This window comes from Malaya genurostris, chromosome 3 (genome assembly GCF_030247185.1).
Source record: "Malaya genurostris strain Urasoe2022 chromosome 3, Malgen_1.1, whole genome shotgun sequence".
Lineage (NCBI taxonomy): Eukaryota > Metazoa > Arthropoda > Insecta > Diptera > Culicidae > Malaya > Malaya genurostris.
The window spans coordinates 36,948,133-36,974,073 of NC_080572.1; the positions used below are offsets into that span (position 1 = coordinate 36,948,133).

General features: G+C 36.5%; 1 protein-coding gene across 5 annotated transcripts in view; it reads left to right on the plus strand.

Moving 5' to 3' along the window:
- The first annotated feature begins 1,694 nt into the window (after nt 1-1,694).
- The window catches only part of LOC131436968 (uncharacterized), a 193,077-nt gene continuing 168,830 nt past the window's right edge, over nt 1,695-25,941 (plus strand). Inside the window, exons 1-2 of one of the 5 annotated variants that reach the window (XM_058605979.1) lie at nt 2,097-2,584; nt 14,908-15,057. The gene's annotated coding sequence lies outside the window, so the exon portion shown is untranslated. Of the gene's footprint in view, nt 1,845-2,096; nt 2,585-14,907; nt 15,058-24,569; nt 24,659-25,941 lie in introns of those variants that run through there. The other 4 variants (XM_058605980.1, XM_058605978.1, XM_058605981.1 and 1 more) reach the window with 4 other exon arrangements.

The window sequence follows — 25,941 nt, forward strand, 5'->3', positions numbered from 1 at the left end:
AACTTTGCACATGGCTTTAGTATGGAAAACCATAAGTTTTGTACCTATAGGTCAATCCGACTCACGACTGATTTTTTAGAAGGGTGGATGTATTTTTGCATATCACGAAAATTGCCTTTTTGAAATCGTTGTTACTCGGAAACCGTTAATTGTACAAAAATGGCGTTCAGGAAGAAGTTGTAGGGAATCGATAGGGAACTCTAAAAAAATATACACTGAAAATTATTTAAAATAAAAATTATCAAAAAAACAATTAGAACCATGATTTTTTTTATTTACCTTTTTCGGATTATTTTGTAATTTATTGAGAAAAAAAATCAAAAAATTTTTTCAGTGGACAATTTTCAGAGGGCCCAATCGATTCCCTACAACTACTTCCTGAACGCCATTTTTGTACAATTAACTGTTTCCGAGTTACAACGATTTGAAAAAGGTAATTTTTGTGATATGCAAAAATACATACATACAATACATACAAAATCAGTCGTGAGTCGGATTGACCTCTCCATCGGTTCAAAACTTATGGTTTGCCATACTGAAGCCATGTGCAAAGTTTCATCCAAATCGGAGAAGATCGATTCTGATTTTGTCACTTTTTCGTCTACTCATTCCTGGAATTGCTCTGCTACCAATAGTCAGACCAACTGTGACAGCACCAATATACATCGAGATTTGCAAGTATGCATGCTCGAAGCGTTTCACGTGGATTAGTCATACCTCTCTTGTTGAAGGTAACAAAGATTGGGTTTAATAACTTTTCAACACAGAAGTTTCCTGTTCGGATATATGGTTCTTGAACCAAAGCTAAAGAAGCTTTCTCTTCTTGTAGAAGTCTGGATAGATTCATAGTTGCTGTACGTTTATACTGGAGATTGATTTGTGCTACTCTATGATCAATTAAAGTAATGTACACTCCATCTTCAGCACTTATCATAAAGACTTACCAAATAGACAATTTCATCTGTTGGGTAGACAAATCCTAAAACCATATTTGGAACACATTTGCAGTCGGAAGATTTCTACCACGGCCACCCTAGCGACTTTGTTTTTATATTGATATTGCCCACTAGAGGTCCTCTTCGAGTGACATTTTCCATGGGCGACCCAATAAGTTCTCGTTTTCTTCATTTTCTCTCGCTCCGGTATCTCGCAGGATAACGTGTGAAGCGGCGAAAGTTAAAGAGAATAACTTTCCCGAAAAATAAAATATGGCCGCCAGTGATTTACGGTTCGTAATAAACCCACTTTTACAGTCGACAACCATCTCTGGTGCTCACGTGCACTGATTTTCCACCACACCGAAACACTCACTGAGCGCGCGGGAAAAGTTTTTGTTTTCTCTAAACTCTAGACACTCTTTCTCCCTTTCCATCGCTATTAACAGGACGCTTGGATCGCACGAACACTATCGAAACTGTTTCTTGTGAGATATCGTATCGACCAGGACGATAGGGGAGTGTTGTGCTTGTAATATTGAATGCATTGTGTAGGTATGCTCGAGGGTGAGGCATTTTGTATGCATCTGGGAGAGCGTTGGAAAATAAATTATGCATTTGCTCTTAATATGAACGGGTTCGCTTCGAAAACGTCCTGCCAAAGAGTATGTGCAGTCTATATGATTTGGGTGGGTTGTTTCCACAGGAAAGATACTAGCTTCACTGGTAGTGGGAGGCAGGAGAGATAGCACTGTATACAACTCAGACTGACAGTCCTACGATTTTTCGAGGTTACTATTAGTCACATATTATACTTTCAGTAGGTGTGTTTCACGTGCAGTAACAAGCTGGCTCAGTTCGTGAAATACTTTAAATAGTACATATGTAAGCATTTCGGTTGCCTCAGCAGTAAGTACAAATGTATACCATTTAATTTAAAACGTAATCTGCAAACATTTGGTACGTTAATATCAATGAGCGGCTGTAATTTCGGTACTTGTGGTCTAGCGTAATAAATTTTACATTTTCATTCAAACACCTATACTTTGGTAGGAAAAGTGAGAGCAGAAAAAAATCTCGCAAACGTGTATATTTTGTTTTCCAGTGCAGGGTATCTATGAGTTACAGTGAGTGTAGCTAATCGCACCTCAATCGGTTCACTCGCAGGAGAACTTTTCTCAGTTGTACGCTGGACGGAGCTGTTTCATAACCTTTTCCCGAGTCAAGTCGTTGTGAAGTAACTATCCTAATCATCCCTTCTGACCTCAAAAATCACAAAAAAGGAAAATGTTTTTGCCACCCTGACCTGAGTGACAGAAGCGGATCATTTAAAGGACTTTTTCGATGCATGTAGTAGAAAAATGTGACAGTTTTTTTTAACAAAGTGTTGACCAACAGCGGCGGCTATAGTTCTTGAGTATCCAGTGATGTGAAAATTTCAATTTAAATTCGAGAAAGTAGATACGAGGCGAAAATATTTGTGTTCTAGCATATCGATTTTCTCTCGAATGTTATCCGTGTCCGCACCGAAATTCTGAAAACGGAAAAAATGTCAGTGCCGAGAAATCATTACATTTTTCGTATTGAAAAATTATTTGTTCAGTGAGTAAATAGAAAAAAAAACTGCTTCGTACTACGGCAACTACTAGGTGAGAAAACGTTCCTCTTCTAAGTGATCCGTTGCTGCTGGACAGCCCTATGTAATTAGATTATTATAGTTTTTCTTTCCTCTAGGAAGAAACGTCGAATTTTGTTCAATGAAAACCGTTTCACTAGTCGCTCTTGAAGGATTAGGTATATGGGAGTAACTCCCTCTCCCGTTTGTAGATTCAACTCATCATCCTTGGATTTTCGTTCCGTTGTTGGCTTTTCGTGAGCCATAAGAAAACTCACCTCACGGGTTACTCATTTATTGATACACATGCAAATTTAGTGGAAAGGTTTTCTTATTTGGTTATCCTTCTCTGATAGTATGTATAAATGAAACCGTGTTTCACATCTGTGATATCAGAAACATTTCTAGTCGCACACATTTTCCACCCTAATAACCTAAAGCGCTGAATATTTTCGCTCATTTGCTACTATCAATCGTAATGGAGGCGAGCCATTAACGTACAACCATTTCCTCGCCGTTTTTCCTCGTCATCAAACGAAGCGAATCATTAGTGGAATATTTGTATGTTTTGCTTGTTTGGTCTCTGTTCGGTTGCCGTCGTTTCCCCCCATTTACAGCCTGAATGAAAAAAAGAAACGAAAAAGTGGGCGAAAATGGTTGTCTACGGACAGTAGGAAAAATAATCTCACATCAGTTTGAGACGTAGCAGCCAAAGTCCGTGCAACGGGAACGCATAACTCCGAGAGCACACGACGACCAAAACTTATTTAAATTATTGGGGGAAATTATTCGCCCGTGTTCTTGTATTTCGATTTTTCCGGCAAGAGTTTGAATTCACTGATGCGGAACTATGTTTGTGTGCGTGTGGAAGGTAGTAAACTGGAAGTGAAATGGATTAAGGCGATTTTTCAATTCAAATTTTGCTAAGTGAATTTATAAGATCATTGCATTTAAGCATTTAAAACAATCATGTTTTGTCCAGCGTCGTCTATAGTTGTATTAGAAATGCGGCTTTGAAATGAAGAAACTCAGATACAAATTCGCAGCTAAAAATAACGAAAACTCTAATGTGTTTGGTTGGCGGTTCAATGCATAGGACGCTGGTCTTACAAGCCAATTGTCGTATGTTCGAGCCCCGACCTGGAAGGATTCTTAGTGTAAGTAGGATCCATAGTACTAGCCATGCAATGATTCTGTACACTAAGAATCGGCTGCGAAGTCTGTTGAAACAGAAAGGCCAAATTCCACCAAAGGAATGTAATGCCAAGACTTTGCTTTTTTCTAATGTGGAATTGATAAAAAATAAGGCCATTCTTTCAAAATAAAACAGGGTACGGGGATTGAAATAAGAGTTTACATCAATTTTTCATAGCAAAGAAGGTTTTAAAATAATAGTTTACATTAAAGTCAGTACCGACATGGATTGCAAAATTACTTATACAGGGTGATTTTTTAAGAGCTTGAGAACTTTTTTAAACAATAAAACGCATAAAATTTGCAAAATCTCATCGGTTCTTTATTTTAAACGTTAGATTGGTACATGACATTTACTTTTTGAAGATAATTTCATTTAAATGTTGACCGCGGCTGCGTCTTAGGTGGTCCATTCGGAAAATCCGCTTTTTTATCGACAAATTTTGTTCAGCGATGAGGCTCATTTCTGGTTGAATGGCTACGTAAATAAGCAAAATTGCCGCATTTGGAGTGAAGAGCAACCAGAAGCCGTTCAAGAACTGCCCATGCATCCCGAAAAATGCACTGTTTGGTGTGGTTTGTACGCTGGTGGAATCATTGGACCGTATTTTTTCAAAGATGCTGTTGGACGCAACGTTACAGTGAATGGCGATCGCTATCGTTCGATGCTAACAAACTTTTTGTTGCCAAAAATGGAAGAACTGAACTTGGTTGACATGTGGTTTCAACAAGATGGCGCTACATGCCACACAGCTCGCGATTCTATGGCCATTTTGAGGGAAAACTTCGGAGAACAATTCATCTCAAGAAATGGACCGGTAAGTTGGCCACCAAGATCATGCGATTTGACGCCTTTAGACTATTTTTTGTGGGGCTACGTCAAGTCTAAAGTCTACAGAAATAAGCCAGTAACTATTCCAGCTTTGGAAGACAACATTTCCGAAGAAATTCGGGCTATTCCGGCCGAAATGCTCGAAAAAGTTGCCCAAAATTGGACTTTCCGAATGGACCACCTAAGACGCAGCCGCGGTCAACATTTAAATGAAATTATCTTCAAAAAGTAAATGTCATGTACCAATCTAACGTTTAAAATAAAGAACCGATGAGATTTTGCAAATTTTATGCGTTTCATTGTTTAAAAAAGTTCTCAAGCTCTTAAAAAATCACCCTGTATTTAAAGATGTAGGCTTCAAATGCCCTAAAAAAACACACACCTCCTCCACACTTCCCGCACGATGGAAAAAACATAAACCTTGATGTATGGATCTCATGGTTAAATGAATTAATTCATGTAAAAAAAAAATTTAATTTACTGTTTCTACCAAAAGTTAATCAAACACAACATATGAATTTTACACAAATTTTCAAAATACCACGTTTTTTATTCCAAGAAGACGGTCCAAATCAGGTACTACATTCCGATGCGTAAATTAACCAAGCATTTCATAGAAACTATTCAACCAATCACCATTCAATAACTGTATGACAATTTGCTTTACACCGCGTTCACGACGGTCGATAACGGCAAACGAGTTAACCAAATGAAAAAAACTGACCGCCGCCTGTACGAAAACATGCCATCCTTAATGACTTTGAACGGGGTCGTTTTCTGTGCTAGGTATAAAACTAATAGCGTTATCTGCGTTTAATGTTGGGAGGACATGAAATCACCAATGGTTTGTAGATGTCGAAAAGTGCGAAATTGTAAACTAGATGAACATGTAGAAGTATTTTTTTCTGTTTTATTAAACATAAACAGAAAATTTTTTTTAATCCACCTAGTGGTGTAATGATATATATTTAATACTGTGGTATTCTATTGAAAATGTTTCTCTTCGATTTTTGAAAGAAAATAAGGGATTTTTTGTGCATTAACTAGTATAATAATAATGAAAAAGTGCTTTGCTCGCGTAGGTCATCCTTAAGAAAACGAAGTGGGCTCACTATCATATATACTTCCAGCACCGAAATCCGAGAACCGGTATAATCGAAATCGTTTCGTGCGGTCACCAACTAACATGACGTACAAACTTTACTAGTTTTTTTTTTATTTCAAAGTTTTTATACGATTTTGCCATCGTACTCTAAACGACGGTTTAAATTTGAATAAAAAAAATAAATATATGCTGTAATTTTTGGTAGGACCATAAGATTGGGAATATCGGGATGGCCGAAATCAGTTTGTTTAATTGCCTACTGATAATGGCTACCGATTGGTGTAGTTTAGAAAAAGTTTTGCGTGTTTTTTGTCACCGGTTTATGTGACGGAGTACAATTTTTAACACACTTTACCCTATAACTCCGGAACGGGAAGTCGGATCCGGATGAAATTCAGGAACTTCGTATGAGACCGTGAGACCTTTCATTTGAATCTAAGTTTCTGGAAATCGGTCAAACCGTCGCTGAGCAAAGTGAGTGAGATCCATTTTGGAATATATGGCATTTTAAAAGTCTCATGATAACACTATTTTTTGCTAGTTTTTAACTTAGTTTGTCGGTTATATCACTTAATCGATTATATTTTCGGAATCGGAAGTTTTTACCATAAGCCTTTTGAATTTGAGTAACAGCCCAACAGTAGTTTTCATACAAGTCAAAGATTGTCGATATTTCTAGAGGCTTCTAATTCAAATTTCACTAATGCTCCGTTCATTATTTTTTGTTAGAAGAATAGACAGACTTAGAAAAAAATCCTGAATCATGTTAAATGGCACAGCTGTTTTACATGAATTTGATATCGAAACTGATGCAGAATTTGGGCTTCACAGAACGATTTATTGAAATAGTGATAAATAGCAAATCTAGTTCGATATTGAAGTCATTGTTGTTTGAAACTACAAAAAAAGATAATAAATGACGTAACTATCAGACCGATCGGACGTAAATTCGCGTTTCTTCAATCGTGTATTGAATTGATTTATTCCGTTATCAAGGTCATTCCATATTCAACTGTGTCTGCATTAGTGCGGTCGAGTGATAATTCGAATTAATCCGTTCTCAAGGCAGACTATATATATAGTGCTTTTTCCTCAAGGAGGTTTTTTGCACTCTACTGGAAGGAATATTTACCGATGTTGTTTAATACCACTTTATTTGCACACCGATTTTGACCGCACGGACACAAGTTCGTGACATGACAAGCGGTATAAAATTGCCTGGCCCTCCCCCCAGATGATCAAATGGATGCTTCTGATGGCAATAAATCTCGCATTAGAAGCTATCCCGATGGGCTTGCACTCCCGACCGTATGCGGTTTACATCCGGACCAAAGCCAATGAAAAAAATTTAAACATCCTTAGACTATCAAAGGACCTGACCTCGCGATATAATACAGTACAAAAAATTGAAAAAGTACGCTCGGACAAGCTTAGGATCTTGTTAGCCAGTGCAAAACAGACTAATGAGATCGTTCAAATTGACTACTCAAAATGTTAAGATACTGGACTCCAAGCAATTGCGCTCAGTATCGACCACTGAGGATGGGACTAAGTCCTATATCCCATCAGACTAGTATCGGGCGACTTTCGCTGGCTCGGCTTTGCCTAATTACGTCCTCCTGGACCGAGTTCGTTTACCCGTTCGCATTTTTGTACCGCGGGTCATGAACTGCACCAATTGCAAACAATTCAATAAATGCCGGTGTATTAAGTGTGGAGGGAGTCATGCGGATAACTCCTGCAGTGGAGACATTGAAAAGTGTCTCTACTGTGAGGAGGGGCCGCATGACCTCTCGGCATGCCCCGCGTACCAACTGCGCAAAGACAAGATGAGACGTTCACTCAAGTAACATTCCAAGCATTCTTTTGCTGTGCTACGTGATACGCCTCCAGTAAATCTTTTCGCTTGTTTGTCAACTGACGAGAGCGATGCTGATGATCTTCTTGAAGGAACATCTTCGGCGGTCCCTCATAGCTTCAGAAAGAGAAGAAATAAATCCTCTAGTATGCTCCCTAGTAAGGGTTCAAACAACTGGAAGTGATGGCAAAAAACCGGAGAAAAAAGCTCCATATCTTGGAAAATTATGTTCCGTGCAAGGAAATTACTAATTACGTCCTCCTGGACCGAGTTCGTTTACCCGTTCGCATTTTTGTACCGCGGGTCATGAACTGCACCAATTGCAAACAATTCAATAAATGCCGGTGTATTAAGTGTGGAGGGAGTCATGCGGATAACTCCTGCAGTGGAGACATTGAAAAGTGTCTCTACTGTGAGGAGGGGCCGCATGACCTCTCGGCATGCCCCGCGTACCAACTGCGCAAAGACAAGATGAGACGTTCACTCAAGTAACATTCCAAGCATTCTTTTGCTGTGCTACGTGATACGCCTCCAGTAAATCTTTTCGCTTGTTTGTCAACTGACGAGAGCGATGCTGATGATCTTCTTGAAGGAACATCTTCGGCGGTCCCTCATAGCTTCAGAAAGAGAAGAAATAAATCCTCTAGTATGCTCCCTAGTAAGGGTTCAAACAACTGGAAGTGATGGCAAAAAACCGGAGAAAAAAGCTCCATATCTTGGAAAATTATGTTCCGTGCAAGAATTTCCACCACTTCCTGGGACTTCAAAACCCCCGAAAGTCCCTAAAGATCAATCAGAAAATTTACCAAACACTGGGTTTGTTAAATCCTCTGATATCGTGAACTGGATGATGACTGCCTTCAATATTTCAGAACCTCTTAAAAGTCTAATAATGGCTTTTATTCCTACAGTTAAAACATTTTTGAAGCAGTTGACTGCAAAATGGCCCCTTCTTTTAGCGATCGTATCCTTCGATGGCTAAGTCAGCCACCGAGGTCACGGATACAATCGTTGTTATTCAGTGGCATTGCAGAAATATCACCCCTTCATACTATTAGTAAGCAATCTAAAATGTGAGGCATTTGCATTGTGCGAAACTTGGCTATCTTCTGAAATACCCTTAAACTTCCACGATTTTAACATTATTCGCCTGGATCGAGATGATCGCTATGGAGGAGTACTCTTGAGGATCAAAAAGTGCTATCATTTCTATAGAATTAACCTCTCATCGATACCAGGTATTGAAGTTGTCGCATGTCATGTTACAATCAAAGGCAAGGATCTTTGCATTACTTCCATATTTCCCCAAGAGCTTCGGTTGGGCATTGGTGGCTCAGTGATATCACAGAGCTCCTTCCCGCACAGACATTGGTTTTAGGAGATTTTAACTCACACGGTGCAGATGAGGCTGTCTTCACGACGATAACAGATCGGCTATGATCCATGATATTTGCGACAACTTCAATATGACAATCTTGAATATGAGAGAAATGACATGAATTCCTGCACCACCAGACCAGATGCGCTGGATTTATCCCTTTGCTCGAAATCGCTACGGTTGGGTTGCAAGTGGAAGGTCATCCCTGATCCCCACGGTAGCGATCATCTACCTATCGTAATTTCAATCGCCTGCGAATTAGGACCATCGGAGACAATCAATGTTTCGTATGACCTCACACGAAATATTGATTGGAAATATTACGCAAATTCGATATCTGAGAAACTAGAAACAAAACAAGAACTTCATCCGGAGGAAGAGTACACATTTTTGTTTGGCTTGAATCTCGACTCTGCGATTTAAGCTCAGACGAAACGTGTACCCGGCGCGAGAACTAACATCCGTCCTCCCCTTTGGAACAAAGCCAGACAAATGCGTAACAAAAACACCACGAACGAGGAATATTCTGACCGCTGGATATTCGATTCCGCTAAAAAAGTATGCCCAGACTCTGCTCCAGACCAAAGGATCTCCCGCGTCGCGACGTCAAATACAAACGAAACACCGTTTTCGATGGTAGAGTTCTCACTAGCGCTCTTATCGTGTAACAATAAAGCTCCGGGATTAGACAAAATCAAATTCAACTTGTTGAAAAATTTGCCTGACTCTGCCAAAAGACGTTTATTGAATTTATTTAAAAAGCTTCTTGAGGATAATATTGTCCCACATGACTGGAGACAAGTAAGAAATATTGCCATTCTAAAACCATGGAAACCAGCCCCCGATTACAATTCGTATCGGCCGATTGCTATGCTTTCCTGTATCCGGAAATTATTCGAAAAAAATGATTTTGTTTCGTCTAGACAATTGGGTCGAGACTAATGGCTTACTTTCAGATACACAATTCGGCTTTCGCAGAGACAAAGGAACGAACGATTGTCTTGCGTTGCTCTCAACCGAAATTCAAATGGCATTTGTTCGTAAAGAACAAATGGCGTCAGTTTTCCTAGACATCAAGGGGGCTTTTGACTCAGTTTCCATAAACATCCTATCTGAGAAATTGCATCTGCATGGTCTTTCACCAATTCTGAATAACTTTTTGTATAATCTATTGTCCGAGAAATGCATGTATTTCGCGCATGGTGATTTGTCGACAATACGATTCAGTTACATGGGTCTTCCTCAGGGCTCATGCTTAAGCCCCCTTTTATACAACTTTTACGTAAACAACATTGATGAATGTATCAACACATCTTGCACGCTAAGACAACTTGCCGACGACAGCGTTATGTCTATTATAGGACCCAAAGCAGCAGATCTCTAAGGACATTGGAAGATACCCTCGACAACTTGTCGACATGGTCTCTTCAAATGGGTATCGAGTTCTCTACGAAGAAAACTGAGCTGGTTGTATTTTCAAGGAAGCGAGAACCAGCACAATTACAGCTTCAACCAGTGGGTGGAACCATAGCTCAGGTCTTCACATTTAAATATCTCGGGATCTGGTTCGACTCCAAAGGCACCTGGGGATGTCACATTAGGTATGCCAGCAGAGGATCAATTTTCTTCCACAATAACCGGAACTTGGTGGGGTGCCCACCCAGGAGACCTGATTAGGCTGTACCAAACAACGACATTGTCCGTAATGGAATATGAATGCTTCTGCTTCCGATCCGCCGCGAACACCCATTTCATTAAACTGGAAAGAGTTCTGTATCGTTGTTTGCGTATTGCCTTAGGTTGCATGCAGTCGACACATACGATGAGTCTCATAGTGCTCGCGGTCGTCTTGCCGTTGAAAAATCGATTGTGGGATCTCTCATATCGATTGCGTATCAATAGTTTGATAAGCATAGCAAATATTTCACTTTTGCGTTCCTGTCAAATTCTTGATAAACAATTTCACAGTAAACTAATTTGAAAAATCAGTTTTAAATGAACGAATTTTCGATGAATTTAATATTTTATGCGCATTGAATTTACAACCATTTAAGTTGATTAGCTTTAAATGTTCAATTATTTCAACCTACACTTTTGTTTGTTAAAACCATACATTTTAAAAAATGAAATGATTTTTTCAAACTAATTGACTTTAATTTGAAATACTTTGATTTCGATCTATATCCATTTTCAGAATCTCAAACGCCTTCAAGGTCGTCAAATGGTGAGATAACTAAGTCCTCACAAGTTCCCATCTGATGCCTCACCGAGCGTCTATGATGACAGTTGGTCAATAGAACGGCATCGACTGCGTGCTATCGCCTTCTGCGTTAGTAGCAGAATGAGAGGGTGCGAAATGGCTTATAGGTTGAAGCCCATCCTAAAGTGCAATATTTATCATAGTATATCGCAACATGTGGTTCTGTTATTATTGTTATATTATTATTATTATTATTATTATTATTATTATTATTATTATTATTATTATTATTATTATTATTATTATTATTATTATTATTATTATTATTAAAAAAGAAACATATTTTTTGCAGTACTGCGACGAAAGAAGAGCATAACTTACACTGCGACATCAACTGTTATATATTGTATCGTAGCATATTATTTCATATATTATCGTCTTATATTATAGTATATTGTTAGAATATATTGTATTATATTATATTGTGTTAAAATATATAATAAGTTATTGTTTTATATCATGTTATATCACAGAGAACAGATATACAACAGACATTATTGCGTGCAAAGATGTGTGCAACGGTGATTTTTCACGAATTTTCACCTGTATGCTTTACAAAGCATTTTAAAAAAGTTTGTACAAGATTGGATGCCTGTTCTCTTTAGTTATATTATATTATATCATGTTATATTGAATTATATTATATTATATTGTAGTATACTGTATTGTATTATATTATGTTCTATTATATTGCATTATGTTTATTGAATTATATCATATTATATTGTTTTGTATTTTATTATATCATATAATATAATATAATATTATATTATATTATATTATATTATATAATATTCTATTATATTATATTGTATTATGCTCAATTATATCAACAATATCGACAACGGGGAGGGGCAGGTAGTGTATCAGGGTACCTTACAAGTGAATTACTGGATGAATGAGTGGATTACCAACCTGAGTCACGTGGGGGAAGCTTTGTGTTTCTCCCTGAAGGTCTGAAATGAGTAAGACGCACTCTTCTAACAAACAAACCATCAGGCGGGTTTAAGCTGGTATAGTGAAATTCTTTATTATATGGGTGTTCTTGTTGGAAGGCGCCGGGTCCACAAAACCCATTTAGACCTTCTTAACAGCAGTTATATGATAGCTATCTGATAATAAAATTCGGATCTACTGTAAGTCTTCCCGCATACACTGGTAATGCCTTGAACTGATTGTGGCTTCACACATACATACATACATACATACATTCATACATACATACATACATACATACATACATACATACATACATACATACATACATACATACATACATATAATTTCAGAATCTCAGACGCCTTCAACATACCATTTTATTTTATTTTATTTATTTTTTTATTACTGACTGATGAGTCGAAGACGAAACGTAAACTAAAGAAAATGGTTATGTGCACCTAGCATAAATTTGGGGGTAAAAACAAGCTTTTTCCCCTTCAAATTAACACAATCTGTACGGCCAGTAAGCCGAAACTTGTTTCGTTCGCGACGTCAGTTTAGACTTTACACTCCTTTGTGTAATAAAAAAGTGTCTTGCAAATAGCATTAACTTTACGTCTGCTCAGCGGATTATGTTGATCCGGGGGTTTGCGTCAGCATAATCTGCTGACGCACTGATGAGTCGAAGACGAAACGTAAACTTAAGAAAATGGTTATGTGCACCTAGCATAAATTTGGGGGTAAAAACAAGTTTTTTCCCCTTCAAATTACCATACCATTTTAGTTGTTTAAGTTAAAGGGTTTTTAAATGGTAATGCCTTGAACTGATGGTGGCTTTACACATACATACATACATACATACATACATACATACATACATACATACATACATACATACATACATACATACATACATACATACATACATACATACATACATACATACATACATACATTTTCAGAATCTCAAACGCCTTCAACATACCATTTTAGTTTTTTTAAATTCCCAAATATTTCGATCGTCCCACGATGAAAGGGCCTAAGCTTTCGATTGATATTAGAAACTTTGAAGAAATTTCTATTACAGCTCCGTAATCAGCGAAACAGGAAGTAAACAAGGAGAGGCTCTCATTTGCAGCTAGGCCCTGGTATCGTGGGACTATCGAATTATTCACATACCATAATCAAGCCCTTGTAAAATTTCTATTATAATATTCAATGATTCGGTGCTCCATTAGTCCTGTCAATATAAATTTCCTGCATGAAATTTGTTTTGTAAAAAACGTTTAATCTAATGTTATGCAGCTTTTAGTAATATTATTCATTACACATACTTACACTTGAATTGTTAAAAAAAACAAGCAAACGAAAGAAGCAGATAAAAATTCTCTTTTAAAACGTGTGCAAATTTTTTTGATTATCCATGGGAGAGAAAAACTCTTTGGTTTATAAGAAATAAAATTGAAACGCTTAATTCAAATTCAAAATTTTGTAAAAAACGTTTAATCTAATGTTATGCAGCTTTTAGTAATATTATTCATTACACATACTTACACTTGAATTGTTAAAAAAACAAGCAAACGAAAGAAGCAGATAAATATTCTCTTTTAAAACGTGTGCAAATTTTTTTGATTATCCATGGGAGAGAAAAACTCTTTGGTTTATAAGAAATAAAATTGAAACGCTTAATTCAAATATTTTTCTCTCCCATGGATATTTAATTAAAAAAATACACTAAATTAAATTACACAAATAAGATCATAGATAAAATCAATAAAATTTTTCTTGATATAAACACTACTTAATCAACAAACACATTGCTAATTATATCAACTTTTGTTGACATATACATAATAGGTAGTCAATTTGTTTCATATATAGAATCAACCGGAATAATTTACTTTTTGTTAGCCTAGATCAGATATCATTGTTGATGTTCAGGGGAAAAATTGGTTCAAAAAAATTATATTCTACTTTGAAGTTAACGTAAATCAAGTTTAATAATTTACTGACTGTTTTGTTATTATAAACAAGGTTCATTTATCCGCGTGTAGTCAGATGCACCGCATGCTTGCATTCACGTCATGTGTAACTTTCGTTTCTTTCGAAGAGCATATTCAGTAGCTGGAAGTTTTATATGGGAGACCTATAATAGAACTGATACTGGAACATGCCATTTCAGTTATTTATTTATTCGAATAGTTCTATTGTCAAATAAATTATGCATCTAAAACTACACGTAGAAAAATCCCGATTGTTTGAAACAACAAAACGGTTTGTTGCCCTTCAAATCAAACATATAGTTGTTTCAATCCGAGATATCACAGATTTAAACAACATATGCTTGTTTTAAACTTGAGTATGGTTATTCCAAACCAAATTAAATTGTTGAAAAAACATTGCTTGAATCAAACTAGAACTGTTATTGTCACTATATCAACCAAAAATTATCAGTGATTTATTTATTTTGAAAATATTTTTTTCACTCCGAAATATGCCCTAAGGCTGTGGGCTACATTGCGTATATTTTAAATTTTAGTTTAAATTCGACAGCCGAGCAGTTTTTTTTATCGAATAGTTGAATTTAACTAAAACTGCGGCTTAAAGCTTGACGGGAGGAAAGTTATTTGAGTTTATTTTACACTGAAAATAAAATGATATAAAGTGGTTTAATAAATGCAATACAGAGTACATAAGAAAAACTTCGGGGAATTTTCTTTGACTGATTGTATAAAAAGAAATTACACAGAGACATTTTTATTAAAGATCTGAAATTAGAATTTTTTTCAAGATTTTTTTCCAGTATCGGAAAATAAGTAATGAACTGTCAAAAACAGTCCTGTCCTGTTCGGAAGCATGGAAATAATTGCTCGACTGTCAAATTTTAACTGAAAGCAACAATAATTCGCAGGATGGCCCACAGTCCAAAAGTGTAGAAGAGGTGAGGTCTTCTTTATTCTTTATTATTTCCAAAATGACAGTATTTTTACAAATAGACGTCTTCATACACTATGGCTACGGTGAAGGTTTCTTCGTTATAGAGTTTTTAAGGAAAGATTAAACGGAATTTTGGTTCTGCAATGAACAGAAAATACAAAATTTTAGTGCTAACTAAGTTATGTAATATAAATTGCACTAGATGTAAAATTGCAAGTTTCAAATCGGGAAATATTTTCCCGGTCAATAAGTTTGCACTATTATTTTCATAAATGACTAGCTGTATAAATTGCTCACCCTAGTTCAGTGCGACAAAGAATTACATTGTTTAGTTGGTAGTTCACATTTGCAGTCACCTTCGACCAATTTCTCATTGCTGTATTCCCAAATTGATTCTGACAGGTTTTGTAGCTTTTTAGGATAAAAATAAATTATTGATTTCGGACGATGATAAATGAGATTTGCCATCGACCTTTTTGCGATGACGCGGTGACCAATGCCTTTCGATGATGAAGCGATTGTGGTTTCGACTTTGAATACCTACCTTTAATTTTTTCGGGAGAGTTTTAGAACGCTTTTCATTGATGCTGATTTGTTTTGATTATTCATCGCAATTTTTCATGTATGATTGAAATACATTTTATAGAAGCTATTAAGAAGTAAGTTTTATTTTTTAAAGTATTAAATAATGGAAAACTTCTGTAGAATCATTAAACAGTTTACGCTTTACATAAAAGCTTAAAATGCCAGTATCTGAAGCCTCGCAAAAACAGAGGCTAACTACGTGGTGACAGCCAGATTCAATATGGGATCTGTATGGGTGCGGTGTCAAGTGAAAAATTGACGTACCAATCGCCTCTCGTATGAAGTCATGTCATCTGCCTAGCAGATATGCAAAAAAAACTAAAACGCAACTGAAAGTTGGTGATTTATTATTCCATTCGATCGACAGATATGATGGAAGTGACATACCTTTATTTATGGATAGATCGTTGAAAATATAAACCGCACTGTGGTCCAATCATGTCATGTTCGTTTAGATCTTCAATGTGATTTACATGTCCTGCGGATGGAACTTCATCAGGCAACTTATTTTCGACGCTTTTCGTTGCATATCTTTGTTGAAACAATTCAATGTTTTGGCAAACTGAAATGCGTGTAATTCAATTTCTGTATAACTTTTGCAGTTTTCCACTTTTACTTAGTCGAAAAAGTTTTAAATTATCAAACCCATGTTAAGTTTCACAGTGTGTAAGGTAACTTTTGAATACATTGCTGGAAAATCATATTGGAACGGTGGGGTTTGCGAATAGAAGGGGTGAGTTTTCGACATATTTCCTCCCATCCGTCAAAGTATTTTCTCGCACAAACTATTTTCGCGTCAACAAGTTCAATCTAGGTTTCGTTACTTTTTCACTCGTATTTGATTTGAGTATGGGATTCGTTAGGTTATGAGAGGAATTGGGATGGGGTGAGGTGTAAAAGCACTTACATTGGAATATAGCGAGAACTAAACAAGACACACATAGCTACATAAATACACTCAGATGCATAGTAAATCACCGCCGTCGATGCCTTCGGCGTTAGTGCTTTGGAAAAACGGAAATGACCATCCGGTGGAGCGCTTCCGGTACTTTATGATCTTGATGGGACCGCGCCTGTCGGTAGTCAACTCGAGGAGCATTTGGTGTAAGGCGGTATATAGACAGATAGGCGCGGAAATATGTATGTACTTTATTGCAGTATTGAGCAATCAAATTCAACAGGATGAATGAATGAGGATGTGCTTAGTATAAACGCATTAGACTGACGGCTTCTAGCTTCTATCCAATTGTGAAAGTCAGTCAGCAAGTAACATAGGAACATCTTATAAAAATCAAATCATAAACTACAGCTTAGAATCTCGTATCGGAGCTGAGTAGGGACCAACTACAATAACCTTTGTATAACGCCTGAGTAGAAATGGTTACTGGTCGGGTTCGGGTTCAGAAAAAAAAATGTTTGTCGGGTACGAGTGACGAGTTTTTCGAGTCACGCTCGGCTATCCCACGCAGATTTGATTTACGGGTTTGATGGACTTTTTTCCCGGTTTCCTGTGTAATTACCACATTTTCAGTGTCAGTACGAGCACGTTTAAACTCAGCACCGACAAATCATTGTTTGAAGCAGAGTCTCCGTAGCAATTTTTCGAGTAACCTTAATCACTGCAACTCATGCAACTAAATGTCTAAAACTAAAACAACTAACAAGTTGAATTCTCTATTTCCTCCTCAAATCAATAATCAACTGGTTTGATATAACTAATGTAGATGAATTTACATGAGTTGAATGCTATAAGAATATTGTCTTTCAAACGCAGAACTCAAAACAACACAGTGCTGCCTATATTTTACTTGTTTTATTGAATACAGGAACATATGAATCGAGTATCAATTGCGGAAATAGCTAGTAACATCCTTGAACAAACCTACGAAATTAGTAAAACTTCAGAACTGTATGAAAAGTTGACCTTTTATCAAATTCTGAACTTTATTTAGATATTTACGATAAGTTATGTAATCAATGTTTGTAAATAAAATTAAAAGTTTTCAGATTTCAGTGCAGTGTCAACAAGTAAAATTAACATTATCAATTTGTAGGTCTTTTCGAAAGCAAACAGGTTAGATTTTTTTTCATGTGGAATATTTAAATTAATTTGTTTAAATTATAAATGAAATAATTTTCTGAGATTTGATCTGTCAAGCAAATAGCTTCCTGTTTAGTATTTTGCTGTCTTAAATTTGATATAATCGAAGACAAACATTCAGTAAAGTCCTATTGGACATCAAAATTAAAAGGATGAATTTTATTTTGGAAAATCGACGGAAGAAATTAAGTGGTAGTTAAAATTGTGCTACGATGACATATTTAAAACACAGCTTTTCATCATTAAGGTCATTTGATGTTCGTTTGCATAATCCATTTTGAATCAGCCTGTTGCTTAGAACCTTTTGCATTTCAATTATTAATCAAGAACTATCAAATGGAACACGATAAAAAATATCAATGCGCCATAGAACCGTGCTGAAATTTATTGAAATGTGTGTTTATCATATAATTGTTATGCAATATTCATGATAGTTGTTGAAATTAATATCAGGCGTTTGTCCATCGTTATCCACCACTTTTTCCTAACTTTCTGGTAGAGCTCTGTGTTTTTTTTTTAGATTCGATGAATGAATCGAACAAATTTGTTGTCATTTCGTAGCTTTGTTTACTTTCTGTTCTGCATATAAAAATTGCCCCCAAACAAAAATTAAATTAATATTAGATGTTCGAAAGGGTTTGTATTGCAGATGATTTTTCCAAAATTTTAACCCTTTTACTGCCATATTTGCGAAGTTAGGGTGGTTCTTCTGATTTTCATTTTATTCAAATTTTTCAAAAACCTCTTTAGCAAAAAAATTGAAAAAAATCAGGAATATTCTAGGAGTTATGGAAAACATTTCTGATTTTTTCAAAATGTATTTCAGGTGAAAAAAAATGTTCAAAATTTTCGAAATTTTTTTATTTGCGCTTACAATTTTGGTACCACTCTAAATTTTACATCGAAAATAAATTGTTTATGAATATATTACGCTGTATTTTTTCCAGATTGTGGACGGATATAATATCAGACTTTAAACAAAATATACCATTTGTAAATTATCATCTGATGGAGACGCATGGTATTTAGTTCCAAAATCGTACACCAGTCACTTTCAGAACTAAATAACATGCGTTTTCATCTACAACTTGAGTTCAGGGCTTAAGTATAGATGTAATTAATAATGATAAAAGAATTTCATTCCTTATGTTTTTTACACACGCCCGCACGCCCCCGATTCACCAAGCAATGATGTAGGTAATGCATTATTGAATATGTGAGCCAGCGGATGGTTGTAATTCATAAGGATCGAGGGAAACATGAATTAGAACTAATGAATTGACAAATATTTGGTTTTTTATATAGTGAACTAATAAGTAATTTTTCTAACATTTTTTGTATTCACATCAATATAAACACACAGTAGTTAACTTTAATCACTTATATTTTATATATTTAGTGAAAGCTCTAAGGAATATTGAAACTATCGTTCGTTTGCAGACAAAGGTATTCACAAGCAGAGATGCCATTTATACAGATTTATCTGTATTATACAGATTTTTACATACGCATACAGAATACAGATTTGATACAGATTTTCTAAATTAAATACGAATTAAAGAAGAAGTAAAAAAAACTTTTTCGTATGAGCAATCTATTAGTATTATATTGCAGTGACGAGAAGCAAAGTCTTGGTCCGGCTGCTCGGCCATCCATGGAAGTTGACCATCAATGTTAACTTCCCTCTCTGAGCAGCCTAGATAGCCGTGTAGTGTCGGTAGCGGTTTCCCAACTGCTAAGAATAACGCTACGGTCCACCTGTACCGGTGGTATAAGTCCACCAAACAGGTAAGCCGTGTGGCATCCGGCGGAATTATTTTTTACCAAGAATTGATCCACTGGTTTCCTATTCCATGTCGTAAAAGGCCACAAAAATAGGAACTCCTAAGTCAAGGTGTATTTCCGTGCCGATGGCTGAATGGCTGCAGGAGGTTAAACATTGCAGTCGTGAACGGAATATCTTGGGCTTTTCCCTTACTGGATACACGCAATGCTTAGCAATCAACTTCTTTGATCATCGCTTCGGCAGGCCAGAGATTAGAAAGCTGAGTGTCTGTGGGTGTCCTCAAGGTGGTGTACTATCCCCACTTTTATGGAACCTAGTCGCTGATAGTTTGTTAAGGAAACTTAATAACCTTGGATTTCCGACTTATGGTTTTGCCGACGATTATCATATATTGATGACCGGTATAAGCATTAACACTCTCTTTGATTTAATGCAGCAAGCCCTGCGATCTGTTGAACAATGGTGTTGTCAGGTTTGGATTATCTGTAAATCCGGGCAAAACATCAATGGTGCTTTTCACTCATCGTAGGATAATTACAGGAGCTCGTCCGTTGCAGTTCTTTGGTTCAGGGGTCACTGTGGTCGATCAAGTTAAATACGTCGGGGTTATTCTTGACTCAAAACTGAATTGGTCTGCTCACATTGATTTCAGGATTAAAAGAGCTTGCATGGCTTTCGGCCAATGCAGACGAGCTTTTGGAAAATCATGGGGACTCAAACCCAGATATATTCATTGGATCTACACAACTATCGTTAGACCAATTTTAGCATATGGATGTCTTGTATGGTGGCAGAAAGGAGAAGTCGCGACAGTTCAGTCAAAGCTAAATCATCTCCAAAGGATGGTCCTAATGGCGATGACAGGAGCATTCACGACAACTCCTACTGCTGCTCTAGAGGCGCTACTGTGCATTAAACCACTACATGTGTTCCTAAAACAAGAAGCATTATCTTGTGCATACCGTCTTAGGGTTACAGGGCTTTGGAACAGTAACCCATTAGAATATGCTACCAGTCACACTCGCTTGTGGTCTCAAATGGTTCCGTGGGATGAGTATTTACTCGCTCCTAGTGACCTAACTCTCACATGCAGTTTTCCTTTTAAAACATTCAATGTGAGCTATCCTCTTCGTTAGGAATGATTGTCTGGTTGTCTGGAACGACAACTTGATGAACACATAGTTTGTTTTACGGACGGTTCTCTGTTGAATGGTCGTGCTGGTGCTGGTATCTACTGTCGTGAAATAGGCTGGAGCAGTCTCATTCACTTGGTAGATACTGTACTGTGTTTCAAGCAGAAATCTACGCAATTCTGTGTGGAGTACAATCGGCACTTCAGCAGAGGATCTGTGGTAAACGTATTTATTTTTGTTCCGACAGTCAGGCAGCCTTAAAAGCACTCAGTTCGAATGACTCACGGTCGAATCTAGTGATCGCATGTCGAACTCAAATTGAAGACCTCAGCATTTCAAATGCTGTTTACTTCATATGGGGACCCGGCCATTCTGGTATTACTGGAAATGAATGGGCTGATGAGTTGGCTAGAGCTGGTGCAACGAATGATTTCGTTGGTCCTGAACCAGCTTTACCACTTTCAACTAGTTGGATAAAGCACAAGATACGTTCTTGGGCTGCATCCAAACATGCCGGCTACTGGCGCAGCTTGCAAACTTGCGCTCAGACAAAAGCATTTCTACCAGATTTAAATCTGAAAATGTCAAAGTGTCTACTGCATTTCTCCAAGTATCACTGAAGTATTCTGGTCAGAGCTCTGACTGGACATTGCAAACTCAATTATCACATGGCTACTATTCAACGTGCTGAGTATTATTCGTGTGATTTGTGTGAATGAGATTATGGTACTTCATATCATCTGATATGTAACTGTCCCGCATTGACGCAGCTACGTATCCGGGTTTTTGGTTCTCCATACATGGTTGAGTCTGTGTATGCGGAGCTAAAATTGAAAGATATTCTCTCGTTTCTCACCCAATGTGGTAAGGAGCTATAGTCAGAAGGGTTCATCGTTCTTCCTGGAGTGAATGAATCCCTTCTGTATTCACCTTAAATAGGGTTTGGCAGATTGTTTGGCATCCTCTGGGGGGTACCGCATTTACTTCTGCTCGTACATACTGCGAGTCGTTCTGCATTCTTCCGGGAGTGCAGAATGGTGTCGCTTTTGTAAGATCTCTAAATCCTCTCGGGGGTTGGAGGTTTTATTAACAGCAGACTGTTCGGGACCTCGTAGAGGTTCAGAATTTCCTTCTGCTTCCACTAAATGTGATCCTCAGCAGATTGTTCAGCATCCCTTAGGGGTGCAGAATTTACTTCTGCTTTTATGTGTTTTTGTGTCGTCAATTTTTCCCATCCTCCTAGTCCAACCCTTACCATTTCCTTTCAATCCTTCCCTCTTATATATCGGGAAAATGATGCTAAAAACAAATTGATGGCAAGGCACAAATCTCCAAATATCAAGGGGAACGTGCCATTTGAGCCAATTTGTTCTGATTCCTGATTCCTGAAATTATCATCTGATGGAGACGCATGGTATTTAGTTCCAAAATCGTACACCAGTCACTTTCAGAACTAAATAACATGCGTTTTCATCTACAACTTGAGTTCAGGGCTTAAGTATAGATGTAATTAATAATGATAAAAGAATTTCATTCCTTATGTTTTTTACACACGCCCGCACGCCCCCGATTCACCAAGCAATGATGTAGGTAATGCATTATTGAATATGTGAGCCAGCGGATGGTTGTAATTCATAAGGATCGAGGGAAACATGAATTAGAACTAATGAATTGACAAATATTTGGTTTTTTATATAGTGAACTAATAAGTAATTTTTCTAACATTTTTTGTATTCACATCAATATAAACACACAGTAGTTAACTTTAATCACTTATATTTTATATATTTAGTGAAAGCTCTAAGGAATATTGAAACTATCGTTCGTTTGCAGACAAAGGTATTCACAAGCAGAGATGCCATTTATACAGATTTATCTGTATTATACAGATTTTTACATACGCATACAGAATACAGATTTGATACAGATTTTCTAAATTAAATACGAATTAAAGAAGAAGTAAAAAAAACTTTTTCGTATGAGCAATCTATTAGTATTATATTGCAGTGACGAGAAGCAAAGTCTTGGTCTCATTGAATTTACCGTTCTACAGCCATAATGTGTTGGAATAACATCTTTCAACATCATTTTATTGTTGAAATTTATTTTATTAGTGAATACAGATAAATACAGATTTTTTTATAGAGAGTAATACAGATTTCCTATGAAAATATCTGGCATCTCTGTTCACAAGACACCATTATCCTGTGCGAAGTCAGCAAGAATCTAAAACCAAGCGAAATAAAAAAAACTATTCAGCTATTAGTTTTAGGGCAAACTATCGGCGACGTTCTTTATCACATGGTATGAATAGCCAAATTGTCTGAAATTGCTCTTTAACACAATTTAAATCAAACGGCTTAATCCACAGATGCACAGTGAAATATGAGGGAGGTAATTATATGGTCAGATGCAGTTTTTCATGAGGTGGTGTAGGAAGCCTCGTGAAAATCGAGTAGAAAATTATGACAGTTTTAATTTCAATGTCTTGCGGGATAGTATAGAGGTTTCAAGGTTGGCTGTTAGCAGTCCTAAGAAATACAATAAAACTCGATAGAAATTATGTCGAAGAGCCTGCAGCAAGTCCCGAAGACCCAAAAAGATCGTATTCATTCGCATCGTCGATTTTCTATACAAACAACATTTTCTCCTGAACTCAATATTTTCATTTTTTTGTTATTTCCTGAAGAGGACCCCTTCATTAAACAGTTTCGGAAAATCTTATTGTTTTATTTCTATAATCGAAATATAAATGAATGCGAAACTAAGTTATGTATAAAAATCGAACTTCAAACACTTTCGCAAATATAGTTCATCGAATTTACTTGCACTTAGTGGTCTTTTTCTGTTGTTTCATGGAGTATTTCTCTCACATCCAATTTCACCTGTACGTATGATGGGTAGATCTTCAAGCAGCTGTTGAAAACTGTGGTTTATACACCGTTGGTGAATTTCTCGTGGTCACGTATTACTTTTCTTGTGACATGAGTGAATGAATACACGAATCAATCAACCACCACTATATCGTCGCCACGCCCCATTACTCAAGTGGATGGAAACGCATGGTATTTAATTCTAAGGGTATGTGATATATGATTTTAGAACTAAATACTATGCGTCTCCATCGGACGATAATTTAATGGAGAAGCATGGTTTTTCGAATGATTTTTTAAGTCTGTTATTACACCACATCTGAAGAAAAAAACATAAATAATTTATTTTTGATGTAAAATAAAGAGTGGTGCCAAAATTGTAAGCGCGAATAAAAAAATTTCGAAAATTTTGAAATTTTTTTTTCATATAAAATACATTTTGAAAAATTCTGAAAAAAAATCAGAAAGGTTTCTTTCCATAACTCCTCCTCATAACTCCTACAATATTCCTGATTTTTTTCAATTTTTTTGCTAAAGAGACTTTTGAAAAATTTTAATAAAAGTAAAATCAGAAGAACCACCCAAACTTTACAAATATCGCAGTTAAAGGGTTAAAATTTTGGGAGAATCATCTCCAATACAAACCCTTCCAAACATCTTATAAAAATTTTATTTCTGTTTGGGGGCAGTGAGTTAGGTGCCGAAGTGAAAAACGAAAATGCCTCGTCTCCGTTCATTTGTTTCGAATGCGATCATTTACGAATGAGATAATTTTCGTCTTTGATCTTAGCAAATGGCATCGCATCTGGTGGATTATTCTATCATGGCCCGTACCCAGGATTCCGTTTCGGGAGGGGCCCAAAACAAACTATCTTACTGATGATCTTGCTTATGTATCGAATTCTCGGAACGCTGTCAATAACTTTGTAGATTCAAAAGTATTAGTTTATTATTTAATTGTTATGGGTTGCCTGAAATTCAAGTTTTCAGCTGTTAACAATTATTTTTTATTGGAAATTGATTCAGTGTAAATTTTAGGTAAAATTATCAAATTGTTCCTGACATATGGTTACTCAAAGTCGATGGTACTGTGAGGAATTGAAGCAAAAATCTCTTAGTGTTAAAGGGTAAGTGACAAATTAGTGAAAGGGTAAGACATTATAACAAAATTGTGCAGATTCGTCTTCTCGTTTTGGAATACCATAGTGATAAGTGTTAAAACCATCAATTCAAAAAGAAAAAAATACCTTAAAACAATTCAGAAAACCGATCTAGTTTGCAAATTTTTTATGGTTATTTGGTGAACAAATTTACTTCCACTATACCTTCCTAGGCTAGTCTAGCAAAAGTATACCATGACAATGTTAGAAAACATATGTCATGACATTTTCGACCCATGGGTTCTTCTTAGGCCGCTTCGGAGCACTCGTAACGATTTCAGTTCATTATTTGGTAATCGGGCGTATAATAATGGGTCTAGGTTTCATGAACAGTTACTCATCGACACCAAAAAATCAACAAAATAGCCATAAGCCATGTTTCCGAAATTGAAAATATTACCAGCTCGCGTTCGCCCGAAAAAGCTTGTTTTTTGGCACCCAGTAACAGGATATATTTCCAATTTGCAGGATTGTCCCCAAACAATGACGTGTGCGTTTAGTAGTAATCCTTGTAGCATCTGTCATTTCGCGCACAGTCATTTTAGAATCATCCAGCTCCATTTCAAGTAGTTTCGATACTATCTAATGAAACCGCATCGTAGGGTCTTTCACTGCGAGCTTGATCAGTAGTGGGGTTTACGAAACCACTATTTCACAGTGTAATCTGAAGGAGCATTTTATAGGTGTTTTGGCCGTTTGGCCCCAATAAATTCAATAAAAATCTATATTTATAAAAAATTTATGAGTAGATAAGATGTGAAAGAATAATCAATAAAATTGGCTGATTTCGGGTTCCCACGCCCCCCCCCCCCCCCCCCTTTTTGGTGAGTGCCTGATACTATCCGATTTTTGTTATTTCGTAGGTCAACAAAAAAGTTACTGTCACAGCAATTAAAAGTTTTCTCGTGTCTAAAAACAGAATCTTTGAAAAGTTTGGTTTTCTCCAAAGTCGTTTCGGAGGATGAAACTACCGTATTTATCATTTTGTAGCAACTTTACCTAATAGTAATTTTTTAGCTATGAAAAAATGAAATGAAAAAAATCAACAGAACTGTAAGTTGTAATTTTCTTGATGAAACAGCCAAGCTAAGAATCAGCAGCTGCAATAGCGGAATTTTATGAGTGATAGGGTTCTCGTGCAGAAATTTTCGAATCGTCTATGAAGTCTGTAGGGACCGAGGATCAAGATCCACGAAAGCAATATATTTAATACATTGACTTTCTTTTGCTTTTAAATAATTTTCCGATTT